The following is a 13,247-nucleotide window of genomic DNA, read 5'->3' on the forward strand; positions in this document are numbered from 1 at the left end:
TTTTAGGGTAAGGGAGAATGAGAGTATAGAGGTCAGGAGCACAGATTTGACGTCGCAGGAGGGGGCCAGTGTTCAGGTAGGTGGTTTGAAATGTGTCTACTTCAATGCCAGGAGTATACGAAACAAGGTAGGGGAACTGGCAGCATGGGTTGGTACCTGGGACTTCGATGTTGTGGCCATTTCGGAGACATGGATAGAGCAGGGACAGGAATGGATGTTGCAGGTTCCGGGGTTTAGGTGTTTTAGTAAGCTCAGAGAAGGAGGCAAAAGAGGGGGAGGTGTGGCGCTGCTAGTCAAGAGCAGTATTACGGTGGCGGAGAGGATGCTAGATGGGGACTCTTCTTCCGAGGTAGTATGGGCTGAAGTTAGAAACAGGAAAGGAGAGGTCACCCTGTTGGGAGTTTTTTATAGGCCTCCTAATAGTTCTAGGGATGTAGAGGAAAGGATGGCGAAGATAATTCTGGATATGAGCGAAAGTAACAGGGTAGTTATTATGGGAGACTTTAACTTTCCAAATATTGACTGGAAAAGATATAGTTCGAGTACAATAGATGGATCGTTTTTTGTACAGTGTGTGCAGGAGGGTTTCCTGAAACAATATGTTGACAGGCCAACAAGAGGCGAGGCCACGTTGGATTTGGTTTTGGGTAATGAACCAGGCCAGGTGTTGGATTTGGAGGTAGGAGAGCACTTTGGGGACAGTGACCACAATTCGGTGACGTTTACGTTAATGATGGAAAGGGATAAGTATACACCGCAGGGCAAGAGTTATAGCTGGGGGAAGGGCAATTATGATGCCATTAGACGTGACTTGGGGGGGATAAGGTGGAGAAGTAGGCTGCAAGTGTTGGGCACACTGGATAAGTGGGGCTTGTTCAAGGATCAGCTACTGCGTGTTCTTGATAAGTATGTACCGGTCAGACAGGGAGGAAGGCGTCGAGCGAGGGAACCGTGGTTTACCAAGGAAGTGGAATCTCTTGTTAAGAGGAAGAAGGAGGCCTATGTGAAGATGAAGTGTGAAGTTTCGGTTGGGGCGATGGATAGTTACAAGGTAGCGAGGAAGGATCTAAAGAGAGAGCTAAGACGAGCAAGGAGGGGACATGAGAAGTATTTGGCAGGAAGGATCAAGGAAAACCCAAAAGCTTTCTATAGGTATGTCAGGAATAAGCGAATGACTAGGGAAAGAGTAGGACCAGTCAAGGACAGGGATGGGAAATTGTGTGTGGAGTCTGAAGAGATAGGCGAGATACTAAATGAATATTTTTCGTCAGTATTCACTCAGGAAAAAGATAATGTTGTGGAGGAGAATGCTGAGCCCCAGGCTAATAGAATAGATGGCATTGAGGTACGTAGGGAAGAGGTGTTGGCAATTCTGGACAGGCTGAAAATAGATAAGTCCCCGGGACCTGATGGGATTTATCCTAGGATTCTCTGGGAGGCCAGGGAAGAGATTGCTGGACCTTTGGCTTTGATTTTTATGTCATCATTGGCTACAGGAATAGTGCCAGAGGACTGGAGGACAGCAAATGTGGTCCCTTTGTTCAAAAAGGGGAGCAGAGACAACCCCGGCAACTATAGACCGGTGAGCCTCACGTCTGTAGTGGGTAAAGTCTTGGAGGGGATTATAAGAGACAAGATTTATAATCATCTAGATAGGAATAATATGATCAGGGATAGTCAGCATGGCTTTGTGAAGGGTAGGTCATGCCTCACAAACCTTATTGAGTTCTTTGAGAAGGTGACTGAACAGGTAGACGAGGGTAGAGCAGTTGATGTGGTGTATATGGATTTCAGCAAAGCGTTTGATAAGGTTACCCACGGTAGGCTATTGCAAAAAATACGGAGGCTGGGGATTGAGGGTGATTTAGAGATGTGAATCAGAAATTGGCTAGCTGAAAGAAGACAGAGGGTGGTGGTTGATGGGAAATGTTCAGAATGGAGTACAGTCACAAGTGGAGTACCACAAGGATCTGTTCTGGGGCCGTTGCTGTTTGTCATTTTTATCAATGACCTAGAGGAAGGCGCAGAAGGGTGGGTGAGTAAATTTGCAGACGATACTAAAGTCGGTGGTGTTGTCGATAGTGTGGAAGGATGTAGCAGGTTACAGAGGGATATAGATAAGCTGCAGAGCTGGGCTGAGAGGTGGCAAATGGAGTTTAATGTAGAGAAGTGTGAGGTGATTCACTTTGGAAGGAATAACAGGAATGCGGAATATTTGGCTAATGGTAAAGTTCTTGAAAGTGTGGATGAGATGAGGGATCTAGGTGTCCATGTACATAGATCCCTGAAAGTTGCCACCCAGGTTGATAGGGTTGTGAAGAAGGCCTATGGAGTGTTGGCCTTTATTGGTAGAGGGATTGAGTTCCGGAGTCGGGAGGTCATGTTGCAGCTGTGCAGAACTCTGGTACGGCCGCATTTGGAGTATTGCGTACAGTTCTGGTCACCGCATTATAGGAAGGACGTGGAGGCTTTGGAGCGGGTGCAGAGGAGATTTACCAGGATGTTGCCTGGTATGGAGGGAAAATCTTATGAGGAAAGGCTGATGGACTTGAGGTTGTTTTCGTTGGAGAGAAGAAGGTTAAGAGGAGACTTAATAGAGGCATACAAAATGATCAGGGGGTGGGATAGGGTGGACAGTGAGAGCCTTCTCCCGCGGATGGATATGGCTGGCACGAGGGGACATAACTTTAAACTGAGGGGTAATAGATATAGGACAGAGGTCAGAGGTAGGTTCTTTACGCAAAGAGTAGTGAGGCCGTGGAATGCCCTACCTGCTACAGTAGTGAACTCGCCAACATTGAGGGCATTTAAAAGTTTATTGGATAAACATATGGATGATAATGGCATAGTGTAGGTTAGATGGCTTTTGTTTCGGTGCAACATCGTGGGCTGAAGGGCCTGTACTGCGCTGTATTGTTCTATGTTCTATGTTCTATAGAAGAAGTGGGGGGGACGGACCGATGGAGGTTCAACCGCCTGAGTGAGAAGGAGTTCTCCTTTATTTCCCACGTCCATAAAGCCTACTCCCGGATTGACTTCCCAGATGTCTGTGTTTCCAGTGGTAGTCGGGACAGGATACTCCGCTATAGTAATCTCTGTCCATGCACCACACTACGTCGATGTGAGGTTGGAGACAAGCCGGGCCAGCACGGCCATGGAGGCTGGACACAACCCTCGCCGACAATTGTTTTGCATAAGGATGACGCTAACCATCAACAGATATATTATTTGCAACCAAAATGGGGAGGTCTCACCCTCCACATTCTGGGAGGCACTGAAGGCAGTGAACAGGGGAGAAATAATAGCATACAGGGCTCTTACAGACGGGGTGGGTGCTGGTGGGGGGGGGGCAGCCGACCAGCGGCTGATCGACTCCATACTGGAAGTGGATTGTCGGTAGTCTCCAGCCCCAACCATAGAGATGCTGACGGAGAGAAAAGAATTACAAATGGAATTCGACATGCTCCCCACTGGGAAAACAGTGAATCAGCTTCGCCAGGCATTTTATGAAGAGGGGACATTTTATGAAGAACAAGGCCAGCCGCCTACTGGCAGACAAGCTGAGGAAACAAGCAGCCACACGAGAGATAGCACAGATCAGGGACAAGACGGGACGGATGGTCACAGCCCCAGAGATGATCAATGGAGCCTTTGCGGCCTTCTCCCAGGGACTGTATACCTCCGAGGACCTGGAGGGCGACTCAAAGATGAAGCAGTTTGATTTGATTTATTGTCACGTGTAATGAAGTACAGTGAAAAGTATTTTTCTGCGGCCGAGAGGACGTACACAGTATGTATATAGTAGACAAAGAGAATAATCAACAGAGAATATTGACAAATGGTACATCGACAAACAGTGATTGGTTACAGTGAGGAACAAGAGGCCAAACAAAGCAAATACATGAGCAAGAGCAGCATAGGGCGTCGTGAATAATGTTCTTACAGGGAACAGATCAGTCTGTAGGGGAGTCGTTGAGGAGTCTTGTAGCTGTGGGGAAGAAGCTGTTCCTATGTCTGGATGTGCGGGTCTTCAGACTTCTGTACCTTCTGCCTGATGGAAGGGTCTAGAGGAAGGCAATGCCTGGGTGGGAGGGGTCTCTGTCAATGCTATCTGCCTACCTGAGGCAGCGGGAGGTGTATACAGAATCAATGTGGGGGTGGCAAGCTTGTGTGATGCGCTGGGTTGAGTTCACCACACTGCAGTTTCTTGCGATCTTGGACCGAGCAGTTGCCATACCAAGCTGTGATGCAGCCGGATAGGATGCTCTCTATTGCACATCTGTAGAAGTTTGTGAGAGTCGATGCAGACATGCCAAATTTCTTTAGCTTCTGTCGGAAGTAGAAAAGATGTTGGGCTTTCTTGACTGTTGCATCAATGTGAGTGGACCAGGACAGACTGTTGGTGATGGTGGCCCCGAGGAACCTAAAGCTATCGACCATCTCCACTTCGGAGCCATTGATGCAGACAGGAGTGTGTGTCATGATATGCTTCCTGAAGTCGATGATCAGTTCCTTGGTCATTCTGACATTTAGAGAGAGCTTGTTTTCGGTACACAATGCAACCAAGTGATTTATCTCCCTCCTGTAGTCTGATTCGTTGTTGTTTGAGATGCGGCCCACCGCAGTCGTATCATCCGCAAACTTACAGATTGAGTTGGAGTTAAATCTTGCCACACAGTCATGGGTGTATAGGGAAAACAGTAGAGGACTGAGCACACATCCTTGCGGGGCCCTGGTGTTTAGGATTATTGTGGAGGAGGTACTGTTATCTATCCTGGCAGATTGCGGTCTGTTGGTGAGGAAGTCAAGAATCCAGGTGCACAGGGAGGGGTCAAGTCCAAGATTGCGGAGTTTGGTTATTAGTCTTGTTGGGATAAAGGTGTTGAAGGCTGAGCTGTAGTCGATGAACAGTAGTCTTACATAGGTGTCCTTGTTGTCGAGGTGTTCAAGTGTTAATTGTAGAGCTGGGGAGATAACATCTGCTGTGGACCGGTTGCGGTGATCGGCGAACTGCAGTGGATCGAGACCGTCTGGGAGGTTGGCAGTGATCCATCTCGTGACTAGCCGCTTGAAGCATTTCATCATAACAGACGTCAGGGCCACTGGTCGGTCGTCGATGAGGCAGGCTACCTTGTTATTCTTTGGTACTGGTATTCTGGTGGTCTTCTTGAAGGAGGTGGGAGTTCCTGGATGGGCTTTAAGCCCCGTTGGGTCTGGAGGAGGTCATGGAGTGCATCAATTCCATGCAGTCAGAGAAGGCACTGGGACCGGATGGGTTCCCGGTGGACTTCTACAAAAGGTTTGCAGCGGCTCTGGCCCTGCACTTGCGGGAGATGTCCAATGTCTCACCGTCGAGAGGGGTCCTGCTGCCCACGCTGGCACAGGCCTCAATCTCACTGATTCCAAAGAAAGACAAAGACCCAGCAGAATATAATCAAATATAATCTCACTCCTAAACACTGACGCTAAAGTCCCAACGAAAGCTCTGGCGAGATGACTGGAGAGTTGCTTGCCAGAAGTGATCTCGGAAGATCAGACCGGGTTTGCCAAGGGCAGACAGCTGACGGTGTACATCAGACACCTGCTGAACTGGTCATATCCACACCCGGAGGAGACACCAGAAGTGATCATCTTCCTGGACTCAGTGAAGGCCGTTGATTGGGTGGACAGAAGTACCTCACTGAGGTACTGGAACGGGTTGGGTTTGGGCCAGTGATCATCTCATGGGTGAAACTGCTGTACAGCATTCCCGTGGTGAGCATACAGACAAACGCCACCAGGTCAGGCAATTCTCAGCTCCATAGAGACACGAAGCAGGGATGCCCATTGTCCCCACTGCTGTTCGCTCCGACAATTGAGCCACTAGCTATAGCGCTCAAATCAGCGAAGGTGTGATGAGGCATTCAGAGGGGAGGCGGGGAGCACAGAGTCTCACCCTATGTGGATGACTTGCTCCTCAACGTCTCTAGCCCCCTAGCCTGAGAGAGTTCGGAGCCTTCTTGGGATACAAACTTTTTTTTAAATTCAGAGTACCCAATTCATTTTTTTCAATTAATGGGCAATTTAGCATGGCCAATCCGCCTAGCCTGCACATCTTTGGGTTGTGGGGGCGAAACCCTCGCAAACACGGGGAGAATGTGCAAACTCCACATGGACAGTGACCCAGAGCCAGGATCGAACCTGGGACCTCAGCACCGTGAGGCACAGGGCCAACCCACTGCGTCACATGCTGCCCCATTGGGACACAAACTTAACCTGAGCAAGACAAAACTCTTAGCGGTGAACCCCCAGGGGGCAGAAGCAGAACTGGGAGCACTGCTGTTCAAACCGGCCCAAACCAAGTTCCAATACCTGGGGATCCAGATAGCCCACAACTGAACCCGGCTCCAGAAGTGGAACCTGTCTAGCCTGATGGAGGAGGTGAAGAGGGACCTTTCAAGCTGGGACACACTTCCCTTGGCGGGAAGAGTACAGACAATAAAGATGAACGTTCTGCCAAGGTTCCTCTTCATCCCCAAATCCTTCTGCACAAAGGTGGAAAAAGTAATCTCGGCTTTCACCATGGGGCGGGTGCTTACAAACAGTATTACTGTAACATTGCCCTGCAAATTGTTGATTTTCGTGGTTTTTTGTATTTTTCTCTAATATTGTACTTTGTAAATGTCTGTTTCTTCATGTTACTATTGTGTATTTTGATTATATTTTATTTTGTTTGTTATAAATGAAACTCTTCAAAAAACAGAATGTCAGTTTATTTTAAATTCATTTTTTCCAACTAAGGGGCACCTACCCTGCACATCCTTTTGGGTTGTGGGGATGAGACCCATGCAGACATGAGGAGAATGTTCAAAATCCACACAGACAGTGACCCGGGATCGAACCCGGGTCCTCAGCGCTGTGAGGCAGCAGTGTTAACCACTGCGTCACCCAGCCGGCTCTGAGAATGTCAGTTGTAAACAGCTGTGCATTAACATGTCCATTTATTTTCAAGATGAAAGAGATTTGGGCTCTCAAGTATAACTAATCAGCATCTCTACCTGGATACAAGGCCCATATGCCTTAATGATGGGCTTAGGAAAGGTACAAAGGAAGCCATTGTAAAGATTGGGTGACAAAAGGGTTGTCCAATATATGGCCACAGACCAAAGCCTGGCCCGCCATAAGTTTCCACCAAGCCCATTAGTGAGCCTATCATTAGCAAATGCTGGAGAGAAAGTCTGTGATTGGAGGAGCAGTGGGAAGGTGAGCGGCAGCACTCAATCTGAGGCCTAAGCACTGGAGCAGCAGCAATGGGTCTGCGAGGGAAAGGCTGTCTGCTGTCAATATTCAGCGAAGATCAATATCTCTGAGGATCAAGGCTCACCAAGCAGATCTCCTGAGAGGTTTACAGGTAACACTATACCCATAAACAGAACACCAATGACAATAAGGCCTCCAATAATGTGATGCTGGAAGGACCAGTAACATGGCACCCAAACATATTTCTTTCTAACCACTTCAGGAACCCAGATTATGGGCTCTGTCTGTGAGCTGACATCAAAAGGCTTCTACTGTCTGGAATGGAGGCATGGGGCTACGTTAATCACTGCCAGTTATTATCCCGAGTGTTTGAGAGTGGGAACGCCAGGGATAATGGATGGGCGGCACGGTAGCTCAATGGTTGCACTGTTGCTTCATAGCGCCAGGGTCCCAGGTTCAATTCCCGGCTTGGGTCACTGTGCGGAGTTTGCAGTTCAAAAACGATTGCGCACCTTTGGGTTACACGCTTTCCTAAAATATCACTGAATATCATGGACCATTTAATCTGGCAAGGTCCAAGGGAGAGAGAGTAGCGAGAGGCCAAAGGTCTCTATGGTTCACAACACCGGAATCTGGGTGGTAGCTCGTGGTCAGACCAAATTCATGGGAAATTAAAACAAGGCTGGAAGGTTTTCCTAAATTTAGCTAGAGAGAGAAGTCACCAGGAAAACGTGCACCATGCAAGACAGTTCTGGGGTTAAATGTTATTACCAAGCTGAGAAAAGAAAATACATAAAGAAGTAAATCCCAAGAGCTAGGAATAAGTCTCGGAGAATTATATCTACATAAAAAGCAGTGTAAACATATACTTGTGGGCAGCACGGTGGTGCAGTGGTTAGTCCTGCTGCCTCGTGGTGCCGAAGTCCCAGGTTCGATCCTGGCTCGGGGTTACTGTCCGTGTGGTGTTTGCACATTCTCCTCGTGTTTGCGTGGGTTTCGCCCCCCAACCCAAAGATGGGCAGGCTAGGTAGATTGGCCACGCTAAATTGCCCCTTAATTGGAAAAAATGAATTGGGTACTCTAAATTTCTTTTTTAAAAAGACATAAAAAGCAGTGTAAACATATACTTGTGAAGTAAACACACTTGTGAAGTGTGTTTTTCAGTTGTGCTAAGAAATAAAAAGTGGGTATTCCGTTTGGTGGTTTAAAGTATACGTTGTCTACAGAGGTAGTCCCCTGCGGTCATCTCCCTGCAAAACAGATATACCGCTTTGGATACTGTTGAGGGAGACGGCTCACCAGGGGAAGGCAGCAGCAGCCGGGTTCATGGCACCATGGTTGGCTCTGCTGCATAGCAGGGCAGGAAGAAGAATGGCAGGGCTACAGTGATAGGGAGCTCAATCATAAGGGGAATAGAGAGGCGGTTCTGCGGATGCAATCGAGACTCCAGGATGGTATGTTGCCTCCCTGGTGCAAGGGTCAAGGATGTCTCGGAGCGGCTGCAGGACATTCTGGGGCCGGGGGGGGGGGGGGGGGGGGGGGGTGAACAGCCATCTGTTGTGGTGCACATAGGCACCAACGATATAGGTATAAAACGGGACGAGGTCCTACAAGATGAATTCAGGGAGTTAGGAGTTAAACTAAAAAGTAGGACCTCAAAGGTAGTAATCTCAGGATTGCTACCTGTGCCACAAGCTAGTCAGAGTAGGAATGTCAGGATAGATAGGATGAATGCGTGGCTCGAGAGATGGTGCAAGAGGGAATGATTCAAATTCTTGGGGCATTGGAACCGGTTCGGGGGAGGTGGGGCCAGTACAAACCAGACGGTCTGCACCTGGGCAGGACTGGAACCGATGTCCTAGGAGGGGGGGTGTTTGCTAGAGCTGTTGGGGAGGGTTTAAACTAATGTGGCAGGGGGATGGAAACCAATGCAGGAAGTCAGAAGGTAGTAAAACAGGGACAGAAACAAAAGGTGGTAAGGGGGAAAGTGTAAGGCAGAGAAGCCATAGTCAAAAATCAAAAAGGGCGACAGTACAAGATACAGTGACTGAGGGGAGCTCAGTGAATAGGCCCAGTAATACAAAAAGGAATAAAACAGGAAGTAAAAACATAAATGGTAAGCGTTGCAGGTTGTTACATGAAGATATGGGTTCAACGACAAGGAAAATTAGGAGAAAAGTTAAGAGGAAATATAACTTAGGAGAGGTTATTGATTGAGGTGTTAAGATTCAAAACAGAGGTATAAAAGCCAACATAAGTGTACTTTACCTGAATGCTCATAGTATTCGGAATAAGGTAAATGAGTTGATGGCGCAAATCATCGTGAATGACTATGATTTAGTGGCCATTACTGAAACATGGTTAAAGGATGGTCACGACTGGGAGTTAAATATCTGAGGGTATCAACCTATTCGGAAGGACAGAGTGGATGGTAAGGGAGGTGGTGTAGCTCTGTTATTTAAGGATGACATCCGAGCAATAGTAAGGGATGACATCGGTGCTATGGAGGATAAGGTTGAATCCATTTGGGTAGAAATCAGGAATAGTAAGGCGAAAAAGCCACCAAATAGTAACATTATGATGGGACAGGCAATAAACAAACAAATAACTGATGCATGTAGAAATGGTACAGCAGTTATCATGGGGGATTTTAATCTACATGTCGATTGGTTTAACCAGGTCGGTCAAGGGAACCTTGAGGAGGAGTTTATAGAATGTATCCGCGATAGTTTTCTAGAACAGTATGTAATGGAATCTACGAGGGGACAAGCGGTCCTAGATCTGGTCCTGTGTAATGAGACAGGATTGATTAATGATCTCATAGTTAGGGATCCTCTCGGAAGGAGCGATCACAATATGGTGGAATTTAAAATACAGATGGAGGGTGAGAAGGTAAAATCAAACACTAGTGTTTTGTGCTTAAACAAAGGAGATTACAATGGGATGAGAGAAGAGCTAGCTAAGGTAGACTGGGAGCAAAGACGCTATGGTGAAACAGTTGAGGAACAGTGGAGAACCTTCCAAGCTATTTTTAACAGTGCTCAGCAAAGGTTTATACCAACAAAAAGGAAGGACGGTAGAAAGAGGGAAAATCGACCGTGGATATCTAAGGAAATAATGGAGAGTATCACATTGAAGGAAAAAGCATACAAAGTGGCAAAGATTAGCGGGAGACTAGAGGACTGGGAAATTTTTAGGGGACAACAGAAAGCTACTAAAAAAGCTATAAAGAAGAGTAAGATAGATTCTGAGAGTAAACTTGCTCAGAATATAAAAACAGATAGTAAAAGTTTCCACAAATATATAAAACAAAAAAAGAGTGTCTAAGGTAAATATTGGTCCTTTAGAGGATGAGAAGGGAGATTTAATAATGGGAGATGAGGAAATGGCTGAGGAACTGGATTGAATTGGATTCGATGTGTTTATTGTCACGTGTACCAAGGTACAGTGAAAAGTATTTTTCTGCGAGCAGCTCAACAGATCATTAAGTACATGAGAAGAAAAGGGAATAAAAGAAAATACGTAATAGGGCAACACAACATATACAATGTAACTACATAAGCACTGGCATCGGATGAAGCATACAGGGTGTAGTGTTAATGAAATCAGTCCATAAGAGGGTCATTTAGGAGTCTGGTGACAGTGGGGAAGAAGCTGTTTTTGAGTCTGTTCGTGCGTGTTCTCAGACTTCTGTATCTCCTGCCCGATGGAAGAAGTTGGAAGAGTGAGTAAGCCGGGTGGGAGGGATCTTTGATTATGCTGCCCGCTTTCCCCAGGCAGCGGGAGGTGTAGATGGAGTCAATGGATGGGAGGCAAGTTCGTGTGATGGACTGGGCGGTGTTTTTTGGGGTCGGTCTTCACAGTGGAAGACACAAATAACATGCCAGTGACTGATAGAAATGAGGCTATGACAGGTGAGGACCTTGAGATGATTGTTATCACTAAGGAGGTAGTGATGGGCAAGCTAATGGGGCTAAAGGTAGACAAGTCTCCTGGCCCTGATGGAATGCATCCCAGAGTGCTAAAAGAGATGGCTAGGGAAATTACAAATGCACTAGTGATAATTTACCAAAATTCACTAGACTCTGGGGTGGTCCCGGCGGATTGGAAATTAGCAAACTTGACACCACTGTTTAAAAAAGGAGGTAGGCAGAAAGCGGGTAATTATGTGCCAGTGAGCTTAACTTCGGTAGTAGGGAAGATGCTGGAATCTATCATCAAGGAAGAAATAGCGAGGCATCTGGATGGAAATTGTCCCATTGGCCAGACGCAGCATGGGTTCATAAAGGGCAGGTCGTGCCTAACTAGTGGAATTTTTTGAGGACATTACCGGAGCAGTAGATAACGGGGAGCCAATGGATGTGGTATATCTGGATTTCCAGAAAATCTTTGATAAGGTGCCACACAAAAGGTTGCTGCATAAGATAAAGATGCATGGCATTAAGGGTAAAGTAGTAGCATGGATAGAGGATTGGTTAATTAATAGTAAGCAAAGAGTGGGGATTAATGGGTGTTTCTCTGGTTGGCAATCAGTAGCTAGTGGTGTCCCTCAGGGATCAGTGTTGGGCCCACAATTGTTCACAATTTACATTGATGATTTGGAGTTGGGGACCAAGGTCAATGTGTCTAAGTTTGCAGACGACACTAAGATGAGTGGTAAAGCAAAAAGTGCAGAGGATACCGGAAGTCTGCAGAGGGATTTGGATAGGCTAAGTGAATGGGCTAGGGTCTGGCAGATGGAATACAATGTTGACAAATGTGAGGTTATCCATTTTGGTATGAATAACGGCAAAAAGGATTATTATTAAAATTATAAAATATTAAAACATGCTGCTGTGCAGAGAGACCTGGGTGTGCTAGTGCATGAGTCGCAAAAAGTTGGTTTACAGGTGCAACTGGTGATTAAGAAGGTGAATGGAATTTTGTCCTTCATTGCTAGAGGGATGGAGTTTAAGACTAGAGAGGTTATGCTGCAATTGTATAAGGTGTTGGTGAGGCCACACCTGGAGTATTGTGTTCAGTTTTGGTCTCCTTACCTGAGAAAGGACGTACTGGCGCTGGAGGGTGTGCAGAGGAGATTCACTAGGTTAATCCCAGAACTGAAGGGGTTGGATTACGAGGAGAGGCTGAGTAGACTGGGACTGTACTCGTTGGAATTTAGAAGGATGAGAGGGGATCTTGTAGAAACATATAAAATTATGAAAGGAATAGATAGGATAGATGCGGGCAGGTTGTTTCCACTGGCGGGTGAAAGCAGAACTAGGGGGCATAGCCTCAAAATAAAGGGAAGTAGATTTAGGACTAAGCTTAGGAGGAACTTCTTCACCCAAAGGGTTGTGAATCTATGGAATTCCTTGCCCAGTGAAGCAGTAGAGACTCCTTCATTAAATGTTTTTAAGATAAAGATAGATAGTTTTTTGAAGAATAAAGGGATTAAGGGTTATGGTGTTCGGGCCAGAAAGTGGAGCTGAGTCCACAAAAGATCAGCCATGATCTCACTGAATGGCGGAGCAGGCTCGAGGGGCCAGGTGGTCTACTCCTGCTCCTAGTTCTTCTGTTTTTATGTTTTACTCGATTCACAACCATGGACTTCTCCCCTGCTGATGGTCCTGTTGTTCCTATTCTTCAAATGGCAAGGACGATGGGCAGAATTCTCGGAAAATGGGGCTATGTCCCCACGCCCGCGAGAAAACTGGCGCAAATCACTCTGGACTTTCCTGGAGAAAGTCCAGAGTGATTCTCTGTTTTGAAGGGACCTTGCAGGGCCCCGGAGTAGTCCTCGTAGCTCCGGCTGCTGATACAGGGCCCTGCACTTCCGTCCGCCTGTCCGCTCATGTGTGCGGCGACCGCCTGTGGCAGGGGCCCCGTGTAACATGGCGGACCCACACAGCAAGCCGGCCCCAACAATATAGGCCCCCCCCCCCAAGATTGCACACAGCCGCCGATCGGTGTCCCCTGATCGGAACCCTGGCCGCCCTGGAGGCCCCCCCCGGTTCCAAATTCCCCGC

The sequence above is a fragment of the Scyliorhinus torazame genome, chromosome 8, assembly GCF_047496885.1.
Source record: "Scyliorhinus torazame isolate Kashiwa2021f chromosome 8, sScyTor2.1, whole genome shotgun sequence".
Classification (NCBI taxonomy): Eukaryota; Metazoa; Chordata; class Chondrichthyes; order Carcharhiniformes; family Scyliorhinidae; genus Scyliorhinus; species Scyliorhinus torazame.